We start from the raw sequence: 11,977 nt of genomic DNA on the forward strand, positions 1-11,977 counted from the left end.
AAAAACAAGTCAATTGTATTTTAATAGACATTTTTTATATGCAAAATTTGAATTCGTAGTCTTATTATAATGAACCAAATATGCATTACTTTTAATTTATCCACACCTGATCATTGAAAGTACTTTTTTTTAATCAACTTTACCTAACCTAAATGAATGACTTTCTAGATAAGTTCTCTTTTCTTACATCTAAAGAAGCGAAAGTCATGTAATCTTTCACATTTTAGTCTCTCTCTCTCATTCTCTCCTTCTTAATTTACCCAATCTAAACATATATATAGTGTAGTATAGTAAATTAAAGTATTATTATTTTATCTAAAAACAAGTAAAGTTATATTTTCGTAGAGAATTTTTTATGTATTAAATTTGAATTCAAAGTCTTATTATAATCTAATATGCATTACTTCTTATAAGGGATCGGAGAAGTATCATTTAAATTTTTTTGTTTCAAATCATCAAAAATATTATTTTTTTTCTACAGGGTGAGATCACTGGTAACAGGGAGAAGGTTAATACTAAAGGTTACCTCAGCAAGAAAGGGATGCTCCAATTATTACAAGTGAAAATTCCACCTGTTCTGGAAAAAAAATGTCACAGTACAGCAATTATAGAAAATTCTACGACTTATATATATATATATATATATATATATATATATATAATATTATACGACATATTAGTTGAAAGCTTGTTACAAGAAATTGGCAAAGATAAGGACAATTATTTTTTTGTACGTAACACAAAAAAAAAATCTTATAATAATTGTATATATAGATTAAGTCAACTAATCAGATAACCTAAGACTTTAAACTACTTGGTAGCACCTATCATGCGCATTACTACCCTATCATGCGCATTGACGTTTTTACCAGTTTAATTAAATTCGGAGAGAGACAGTGTGAAATGACTAAAATAATATGATTTCTTCTGTTTTTCTATTTGGTGGGGAGAAAACCTATAATATTAACCTTGGAATATCGAACGTGAGCAATCCTTAATTAAACATTTGACGTCATCACACGCATAATTTGTGATGTTGCTACTACACATTGCAAAATAAAAAAAAAGGACAATATTATCTCATTGTCCAATTAGGGTAGTGATATGTCAATTTTTTTAAAAAATACTATGGTGTAAGCTCTAGGTAGTATGTTGACTCTCTTTATAGGATAGTGATCGACTCTTAGGTCGATGAGTGATAGATCCTCTTCTTTAAAGGATCATTTCTTACCTCACCTCCAAAATCATGTTAGAAGTCATTGGTATAATAACTTCCTCTTCGTTCTAGCTCAGTTGAAGCTGAAGGATTGTGCACCTTAACTTCATGGTTGCATAGGCTGACCGTCTAATTTTTTCATGCTATCATCCTTGAGGTTGAGAAATTTTGTACCCTCTTGATTGTATGTCAACTATCTTTATAATATTGGTGATCGACCCTTAACTTGGAGGTTGACAAACCCTTTTAAAAGGACCATCTCTTATCTCACCTCCCAATTAAAGCCACGTCACGTATCACTAGTACAATTGTCTAGGGGTAACTTCGGAGAACTTGAGATGATGACTAAACAACAATATGGGAAAAACCACCCCCTAGAATATCGGATGACGCTCTAGGCAGAAAAGGGGGAAAATTAATGTGAAAATTGGACAAAAGAAAGACATATAAAACACACTTAATGCATTAACTAAGTCTTCCAAACCTTAAAAAGAACCTATACCGGAACACGTATTAAATTGTTATTCATTCCTCACTACAAATATTTTATTAACATTCATTATTTTTTTCATCACATTATTTTACCTATTATAATATCAACTTTATGGTAAAGGGCTATAAAGAAAGCCATCACTTATACGAAAACACTACAGCAAAAACCACTTTTAGTGGCAATAAATATTTCTTTTAGTGTCGATAAAAATTGCCACAATTGTTTTTAACGAATCTTAACATATACTCAGCAAGAAATGCACATGCAGAGATTCGATACATAACAGGACGGTCTAACTCAGACAGTACAAATGCTAACTTTTACACAACAAAATGAACAAATACAAGAATAAACCCATGATCAATCAAAGCCCCATAAATTCACGCACATAAAAGGAAACTTCCAGGGCTGGCATTCCTCTGCGGAAAAGAGAATATGAAATCTTTCTGGTACCCTTTTAACCACGACCAAACAAGAAACAGAATTATCTGAATCAGAGTCTGTTTATCCAATTGCTTTCCTTGGAACACAGTTAAATTTCTCGGCTGTCATAGGCTCCAAGAAACCGTAAACCAGAAAATTGGTCACCATTTTCTCACCCTAACACCTTACAAACCATGAGAGTGTTGCCAATAATATGTGCTGCTGCCGATTCTGGGAGCACCGAATAGAGGCCAATAATTGGTAACACCATTTCCATACTTGTTGCACCTCCCCACATGTGCATAAAATGTGTGACATCGTTTCTACCATATATGCCATGGAAAAACGGACAGGAAAGATCATGATTTGAGCAATCGCGGACCTTTTCAATGTAATGAGCAAATCGATTAGGCCTACTAAGACTCGAAAGTTGGATGAAGTGATTCACAAAGTTAACGCCAAGTTTGACAGTAAACGGAAGCAGAAAAGGGTTGTCAAAAAGTATACGTCTGGCTCATTCTTAACAGCTGCTGGGGTCTCTTATTTTTGCTTTTCACGGCTCTGCAAACTTACTGCACCGTTTATAGCTGCTCTGGTTCCTCAAGACTTGGTAAATTGCCAGACGAAGATGGGGAATATTATGGTAGAAATAATTATTTCATTAGCTCTTTGTAAATTTTAGTGTTCATGTTTTTAATGATTTACTAGTTGAATGTGAGTGTGTAGTCGTTGTACTTCAGGGTTTAATTAGTGTATCTCGTATAATTAGTGTGATTTGCGTGTGTAATATTTATTTAAGGTTTCATGAAACAGGTTGTCGAGTTATAGTATTAAAAATACAAGTGGTGCTATTAAAATAGAAAACTTAGCTGGCTAGAATTATGACAGAATTTAGCAAAATTTAAGGATGGTTGTTGGATGAATAAATGACTCAAACCACTCATGCATCCGAGAATTAAAAAAGCACAACATGCCCCAATGTATTCTATTAAATTATTTATAAATTTCTGACTTCCTAATTTGTTATAAACAAATATTCTCTTTTTTTACAAGTAGTTTCATTTTAATAAGTGAATAAGACAATTCCACTATTCAGAAAGAAAAAAGATTCTTGTATGTTTTAGTCTTCGAGTTTTTAATGATTTACTAGTTGAATGTACTTCAGGGTTTAATTAGTGTATCTCGTAATATTATTGTGATTTGCGTTTGTAATATTTATTTAAGGTTTCATGAAACAGGTTGTTGCAAGGAAGCGAGTTATATAGTATTAAAAATACAAGTGATGCTATTAAAATAGAAAAATTAGCTAGCTAGAATTATGATAGAATTTAGCAAAATTTAAGGATGGTTTTGGATGAATAAATAACTCAAACCACTCATGCATCCGAGAATTAAAAAAGCACAACATGCCCCAATGTATTCTATTAAATTATTTATAAATTTCTGACTTCCTAATTTGTTATAAACAAATATTCTTTTTTTTACAAGTAGTTTCATTTTAATAAGTGAATAAGACAATTCCACTATTCAGAAAGAAAAAAGATTCTTGTATGTTTTAGTCTTCGAGTTTTTAATGATTTACTAGTTGAATGTACTTCAGGGTTTAATTAGTGTATCTCGTATAATTATTGTGATTTGCGTTTGTAATATTTATTTAAGGTTTCATGAAACAGGTTGTTGCAAGGAAGCGAGTTATATAGTATTAAAAATACAAGTGATGCTATTAAAATAGAAAAATTAGCTAGCTAGAATTATGATAGAATTTAGCAAAATTTAAGGATGGTTTTGGATGAATAAATAACTCCAACCACTCATGCATCCGAGAATTAAAAAATCACAACATAGCCCAATGTATTCTATTAAATTATTTATAAATTTCTGACTTCCTAATTTGTTATAAACAAATATTCTTTCTTTTTTACAAGTAGTTTCATTTTAATAAGTGAATAAGACAATTCCACTATTCAGAAGAAGAAAAAAGATTCTTGTATGTTTTAGTCTTCGAGTTTTTTTGCGTGTGATTTACTAGTTGAATGTGGATCATATGGTTAATAACACTCTTTTCAACTGTCTTCTTCAAACATATTTTTTCTTATTCATTAAAATTCATGTTATTTTCTTTAATTTGAAAACAAGATTCACCAAATAAAATTATAAAATTATGTTTAGTAAGACATGCATTTTAGTTGGATTTTAATTTTTATAAGTTTAAAAACTTATTTGACCTTATAAATAATGTTTGGTAGCTAAACAAGTTTTTTTTAGTAACTAGTAACAATTTTTTATGTGCTACTTAAATTAATATTTTTTTTAAATAAAAATTTAGTTTCTAACTTTATATATTTATTTATTTCTTGTCCTTATAATACCTATTAAATTTTTGCTTTAAAATTTTTAAATAAGGTAAATTTAATTATATTTTTAAGACATTTTAACCATTACACAAAGCAGTATAATATTTACTTAGGTGTGTTTTTACTATTTTAACCTCATTTGGAAAATATTTTAAGATATTGTAAAATATTAGTAGTGGAATATACAATATGAAAAATATAATACTTGAAACCAAACAATATATTCAAAATAATGATTTATAAATAAAAACAATAAGAGTTTAAAATTAATTAAAAAAATTATAAAGACCCCAAAATATATTTTTATCAATCAAATTAAATTGAATTTTACATATAAAAAAATATCATTTGAACGTGCCATTATTGTCATTTTACATTTATCAGTTGCTTAAATAAATAATTTATCAAACCTTATAATTTGATAAGTTAGCATAACAATTTTTAGCTATCAATTAATTTTTTAGCTTGTAATTAACTTTTCAAATAATTTTGCTAAACATAGTCTAGGACGTGCAATTCGTTGGTGCAACTAGTGGTGATATGATTCCTCAAGAAATTAAGAAGAGAGAAGACAAAAAGTATGTGTAATTTTTAGGTTTGATTCGCCCCAAATGAACCCTATATATAGAAATTGGATGCAATATATAATATGTTGGCGAATCCTCTTTAAGATATAATGGAGTTCTTTGATATGGATTGCACACCCACAATTAAGCATATCATCAATGACAATTTACAAAATAATAAGAAAGGAAATGATTTTTTTAGGAGTAAGAAAGGAAATGATATGAAAGAATCTCGTGAATTTTGTGGCCATGGTTTTGTTGTTTTTTTGTATGTAGACTTGTTCTATTTACAGACAACCTCATTTCTTTTGGTGAAAGAATTTGATATTTCAAAACTTGTTCCATTGACAGACCACCTCATTTCTAGGTATTTAAATTTTTTTAATTGGATTTTTAATTTTATTTTTTAATTGAATCTTTTTCATCAAATTCTGATTATGAAAAAATAACTACAAACATAAATTAGAAGTGCAAACAGTGAATTGATATTTTTAAAATATGTGATAAGTATAACTAAGTCCATTATAAGTATTTTTAACAGAGTTTAAGACTTTTTCACGTCAATACCCAAATATTCTTTCACAATTTAGTTTTTAATAAAAAATTATTTAATAAACCACAAGTTTGTTGAGACATCTACACATTTTTTTTTATAAAAATTCAAATTAATTATGTAACCAAGAAGTAAACGTTAGTGTTGATTATGTTTGCCAACACAATTAGTTTTTAATTTTTTTTTTACTAGTTGAAATACTTATAAGCATTTCACAGTTTGATAAACAGATTTTTTTAGTTTAGAATAGTATATTTTAAAATACTATAGTTTTTTCTCTTTTATTTTTAATATATTTATCAAATTTTTTTTACTATCATTTTTAAAATAAATCAGAGTTTTATTAAATTTTTTTCTTCACTCATTCATATGTTTGAAGTATGCCTGTTTATCACTCTATTTTTTTTCCAACGAGTCCACTCTCTTTTTTTTTCAGGTAATTTTTAATCAAATAATTTTTATTCTTGATCAATTGTAATTATTTTTTTGCAATTGATGATCAAACTTTCGTATTCTTTTTCTAGTGGTGTGGCGGTTTATTTGTCGACAGTCTTCGAAACTTTTCGCAACTGATAATTTTCTCTCGCAATTCATAATGAGCGTATATTTTTTTACATATTGGGTGTGTACTAGCTAGGAACTAAAAATGCAATTAAAATAATTTATACAAAAATAAAAATGACAAGAGTCTAAATTTAATTAAAAATAAAACTATAATTTTATCCCTAATATAAAATTAGTATATATATATATGCATATTCTTATAAATACGTTCATTTATGTTATTTTATATTTTTTTATCTATTTTAATAATTATTTTTACTCAACACTTATTAATAATTTAATAAATTAATTTTTCAATTAATTTTCAATCATAATTATTTCTAGTTAACCTTACGTTTGATAAGTTATTTTAATTAATTTATAATTATTTCATTAACTGAAAAATTTATTTGACTTGATTAATAAGTTTTATTTAATAGTTTAAGTTTTTTTTTAAATATTAACTTGTAACTTTTTATATATTTTTTTTATTTTTAAAAAATATTTATTATTTTTTCTTATTATCCTTCTAAAATAAAACAAAATTTTATTATTTATTTGTTTTCTTTCACTCAATTCTCCTACACATTTTTATATTACACTATTTATTTTAACCATTATACTATTTATAATATTTTTATTATTATTTTAGTATTATTCTTCACAAAATTTACAATGATAGATATTAGATTTATTTTATTTTGTTATTATTTTTTTAATAATTTTATATTAAACAGTATTTTAACTATTATGTTAACATAATAAAATTATAATGTGTAGTTAACTGTTTTTTTTTTTAGTTGATTTTAAAATTGAAAGTATTTTAAAATATAGTATAAGATTAGTAGAAGAATACATAATATAAAGAATGTAATAATTGAAACTAAAAAATGAACGAAAATAATTTATCTATAAATAAAAATTACAATATTTTAAAATTAATTGAAAAAAAAATAAATTATAACACCTCTAAATATATTTTTATCAATAAATAAAATTAAAAATTATATACAAATATCATATAAATATATTTATTTTTATTATTTTATATTTTTCAACTTCTTTAATAGATAAGTTCATCCAACATCCTTATCATTTAATAAGTTAGTTTAAAAGTTATCAACTACTAATTAACTTTTTAGCTTTTATCTACATTTTCAGCTTTATAGTTTTTCAGCTAATTTTCTCCAACATAATTTCATTTATTTTTTATTAAAAATCTTGTTAATTAATTACGTATATATTTTAGAAAAATAATTAATATAAAATGACTTATAAAAAAGGGTTAACGGTGATTGTGACTCCAATTAATCTAGAAAGTTTAACTTTTTAGATCACTTATGATTATAATATTTTTTTGTGTAATGATCACACTGAGATTCATATTTATATACTGTCAAACCCTCTCCACTTGATCGATCCTAGTGTTTCTTACTATTGCAATGTAGAGAGTCATTTTGGCATTAATTTTAAAACTGATCTAAACAATGATATCTTTTCTTCTTTTTTTGTCAGCAAAAATAATATATTATATAAATAAAATAGGCCGTAGGTAACAGCAGTACCAGGAACCGGGTACAAGATCAAGAAGCATAGCTTATAAAAAAATATCAACCATCTCATAAGCCTATCCGTGGTTGATTTTACTTACGCTTGCTAAATATTAATCAATCTAAAATGTCAAAAACAAACAATATTAAAAGCTTTTTTCCCTTGTACTAGTGATTTATCCTTAAAACATTGTTCATTAAGTTTAGCTATCATTGATGTTGAATTGTTGGTTAAAAAAAATTGCTTATACATATATATAGATAACCTAAAATATTTGATTACATGAGAGAGATGGTAACATTAGTCGGCATTCATATTTTCTTTTGCATGTTGCTTATATTTTAAAATGATGGTAGCTACTCCGGCCGTTTGAAAGTACGATGAATTTTTATAGTAATTTAATTACACTGTTCAATTAACTAAATTATATTCTCTTTATAAATAGTCACACGTAAGATTACAAATATAGAAGTAACTGTTGCAATCAATTAAAAGTAATAATGTATATGAACACAATGAGGCCATTTTTCCATCTTAATACAGTCTCTCGTGTCATTCGTATTAGTATTTTGGATGGATGGCTATTAATTAATGTCATTAACAACTCTGATGTGATACGTTAACTATTAAGTAATATTTTAATTGTCTCGTCACGTAGCGTTCACATTACCAAAACTAAAATGAAAAATTTATATGTTATTACACATATTAGTTGAAGCTTCTTGATGATGTTTAAATTAAAAATTGTTAAGCATAAAAAAAAATTGTTAAAAAAAACAGGTAAAGATCGAAAGGGACAATTTATTTGTTTGACTTAATAAATACATTTTGATATCTTTGTTTAATCCATATTTTTTATCATTTCATTTTAAAATAGAAATGTTTGATTCTCTATGTTAACAATTTCATAATTTTCGTTTAATTCTCTATTTTATCTATATTATATTATTTATTTTATTTTGATTCAATTAAATTCTTGACCTAAAATATTCATACAGGATAATCAAGAATTTATTTGATTAATTAAAATTTAAAAAATAAAATAAATAAATATAAGAAAAATTGACAATTGAAGCAAAATTATAAATTTTTTAGAATAAAAAAAGTAAATATTTTTATTTTAATATATTAGAGTCAAAATTATGAATTTGTCAAAATAGAGTGATGAAAGTTATATTTAAGCGAGCCTTAACAATTTTTGTACGATGAAAACAAATTTCATATATATATATATATATATATATTATTGGGAGATAGATAATGTGTAAAATGACTAAAATAATTTGAAGTCAAATTTTGTAGTTATTTTTGTCCAACTAGGAGGGAAGAAGACCAATAATATCGACATCGGAATAACAAACTTTAGCAAGCCATAGGTACGTGTTTGACGTGGTCACCTTTTTTGACGGCACTACCACACGTTCAATTACAAAAAAGACTATCTCATTATCATGGATTACATCATTCTAAGGAAAAATTATCCTTGGATAACATTTACCTATTTGTGTGCATCGCATATGTTTTATAAGCAGGTACATGCAGGAGCATAAGTGAAGTAAAATGGGTTTATTTTATAAATACTAACGTAAATTTATTTGCTAATTAATAATATAGTAACACGATTGTTTTACTTTAAAAAAAAACAGACACACGTTAAATAAATCTTATACTGATACGTGTGTGCCTTGTTTACTCTATTTAAAATTTTGATTATTATTACTGACAACACGTAAAAAGGTAAAAGAGAGTATAAACATAACATTTAATTTATAATTGGTTATTGATGATGCAAGCAATGCAGAATATATTTTTTTAAAAATTGCATCATTTTCCTTCCTTTCATCTCACTCGAGAGTAGAAATATATTTATAAATATTCTTTCAACTCTCTTTTATGTCAACAAAACAACCCTTCTTTTTATCTTTATTCTCTCCATTCCATCTCCTTCACTCTATCATTGAAGCTCTCAAATTTTATTCTATTCCACTCTATCAAACCAACCTAGTTGCAATATACTAACATATTTTCCCTGCACTCTACATATATATACCGAGTTACCCTCACACTTAAAAGAAGCAAAGCAGTAGCTAGCCCAGAAATTAACAAGAGCATAACCTCAAAAGAAAGCCATGGTGAGGTCTAATGCAAACCTAGATGAGAAGTGGGCAGAACGTATTTGGGACCCGCGTTCTGCGACTGAGGGTGATTCGGAAGAAAATCCCCGCGCAGTATGCATCTGCGTAGTACCTGAATCGTTGCGTTGCAGCAAGAGGGAAGCTTTCATTCCTCAGTTCGTGGGCCTTGGTCCATACCATAATTTAAGCCCTGACCTCATCTTGACCAAGGAAAGGAAGTTGGCCGCAGCCAAGAGGGTCCTCAAAGACCTCCTCTCCGACAGCATGAACCTAATCCAACAACGCATCATCTCAAAGTTTGGCTCACATACCCAAACTTTCTACCACCCAGATTTCAAATCCACAAATAATGATCATACCCTCTCCTTTATTGATGATACCCTCTCCTTACTACTTGCCGTTGACGGCTTGTTCTTGTTGGCTTTCATAAGGCTTCTCACCAGCAGCAGCAGTACAGCTGGCGGCGACCTTGATGATGCAGAGTTCTCTAACTTCCTAACTGGAAAAATCAGGATGCTCCTGTTTAACGCTGCTGGTGTAGAACTGACCAAGAATGTTCTTATCAGGGAAGTTTTCATGCTCGAGAACCAAATTCCCTCTCTGGTACTTGAGCAGATCACTGGATCAGCTCAGGGTCTGGGACTGGGTTCAAACGTGGTGACTTTCTGTAAAAACCACTGTCCTGTTCTCAACTTAGAAGAGCTCCCCAACGTGGACTATGTTCATTTGCTGGATCTAATGTACCATTTGATTGTACCTAGGGCTCAGTCTCCGCCTCAGCCCCAAGAGCCTGAAGCTCGGCCTGAAGCTCCGCTAGAAACTGAGTCCAATGATGACGAACCTCAGCCAGAGCCCGGGATTGGACAATATTTTCCATCAATCTTTGGAGGCGGGGAATGGGAATTAATTATAGTGCCGCTGATGTTTATATGCGTCATTCCGTATATTGTTGTAGCCCTTATTCATCTCATCATTGTGAATCCCTTTTTGCCGGATCCCAAGCCTGAACCTCATCCTGCTGAGCCTGATTCCGAGACTGAACCTCAGTCAGAGCCAGAACTTGAGCCCGAGACTGAACCTCAGCAAGAGCCAGAACTGGAGCCTGAGACTGAAACTCAGCAAGACCCAGAACTGGAGCCTGAGACCCAACCTCAGTCAGAGCCAGAACTGGAGCCTGAGACTGAAGCTCAGCAAGAGCCAGAACAGGAGCCTGAGACTGAACCTCAGCCAGAGCCCGAGAGTGAATTCCAGCTCTTCGGATCTTGGGAAAGCTTTGGATATGTTCTGGTGGCCGAAGTGTTCCTTCCGGGATATTTTATTTATCTCGTTGCGAAGCTACTTTTATGGGTGATATGTTCATTAATATATCGCCCAATTAAAAGGGTGTTCAGTTATTTATTTGGTTTGGTCAAAAGAGCATTTCGGCGGAGAAACTTCAACTCTGCGTTCCGATGGTCTCATGAAGCTCTAAAGAACATGGGAAGTAGGGTTAATTATCCATTGGTGGGATCCTTAACACAAGCGGTTGCAGGTCTTGAGGAGCTCACACAAGAACAGCAGTCAACAGATTGGGACGAGGGTGCTCCACTGGCTGAAAGGATTCCACCTGCGAAGAAACTCCGCAGTGCTGGGATCTACTTCCAACCAGCTAAAAGTGGCGCCATCTCATCTATTGATTTCGTTGAAGAAAGTTGCATTTTCTACTTGCCATGTATCAGAATGGGTGTCAACTCAGAAGTGATAATCAGAAACCTCGTGGCTTACGAGACTTTAATTAAATCTGACACCCCCTTGGTCTTCACAAGGTACATTGAGTTGATGAGAGCTATTATAGTCACTTCTGAGGATGTGAAGATTTTGGTAGATAGCCAAATCATCACAAGCGAGTTAACGAATCAAGCCGTCGCGGACTTTTTCAATGGGATGAGCAACTCGATTAGGCCTACCAAGACTGAAGTATTGGATAAAGTGATCCACAAAGTTAAATCCAAGTTCGACAGTACGCGGAAACGAAACTGGGCTGTTATCAAGCATATGTCTAAGACATTCTTTGCAGTTATGGGGGGTCTTTTACTCTTGGCTTTCACGGGTCTGCAAACTTATTGCTCCTTCTTTGGTTGCTCTCGTACTTCAAAACTTGGTC

Source organism: Glycine max, chromosome 20, assembly GCF_000004515.6.
Source record: "Glycine max cultivar Williams 82 chromosome 20, Glycine_max_v4.0, whole genome shotgun sequence".
NCBI lineage: Eukaryota > Viridiplantae > Streptophyta > Magnoliopsida > Fabales > Fabaceae > Glycine > Glycine max.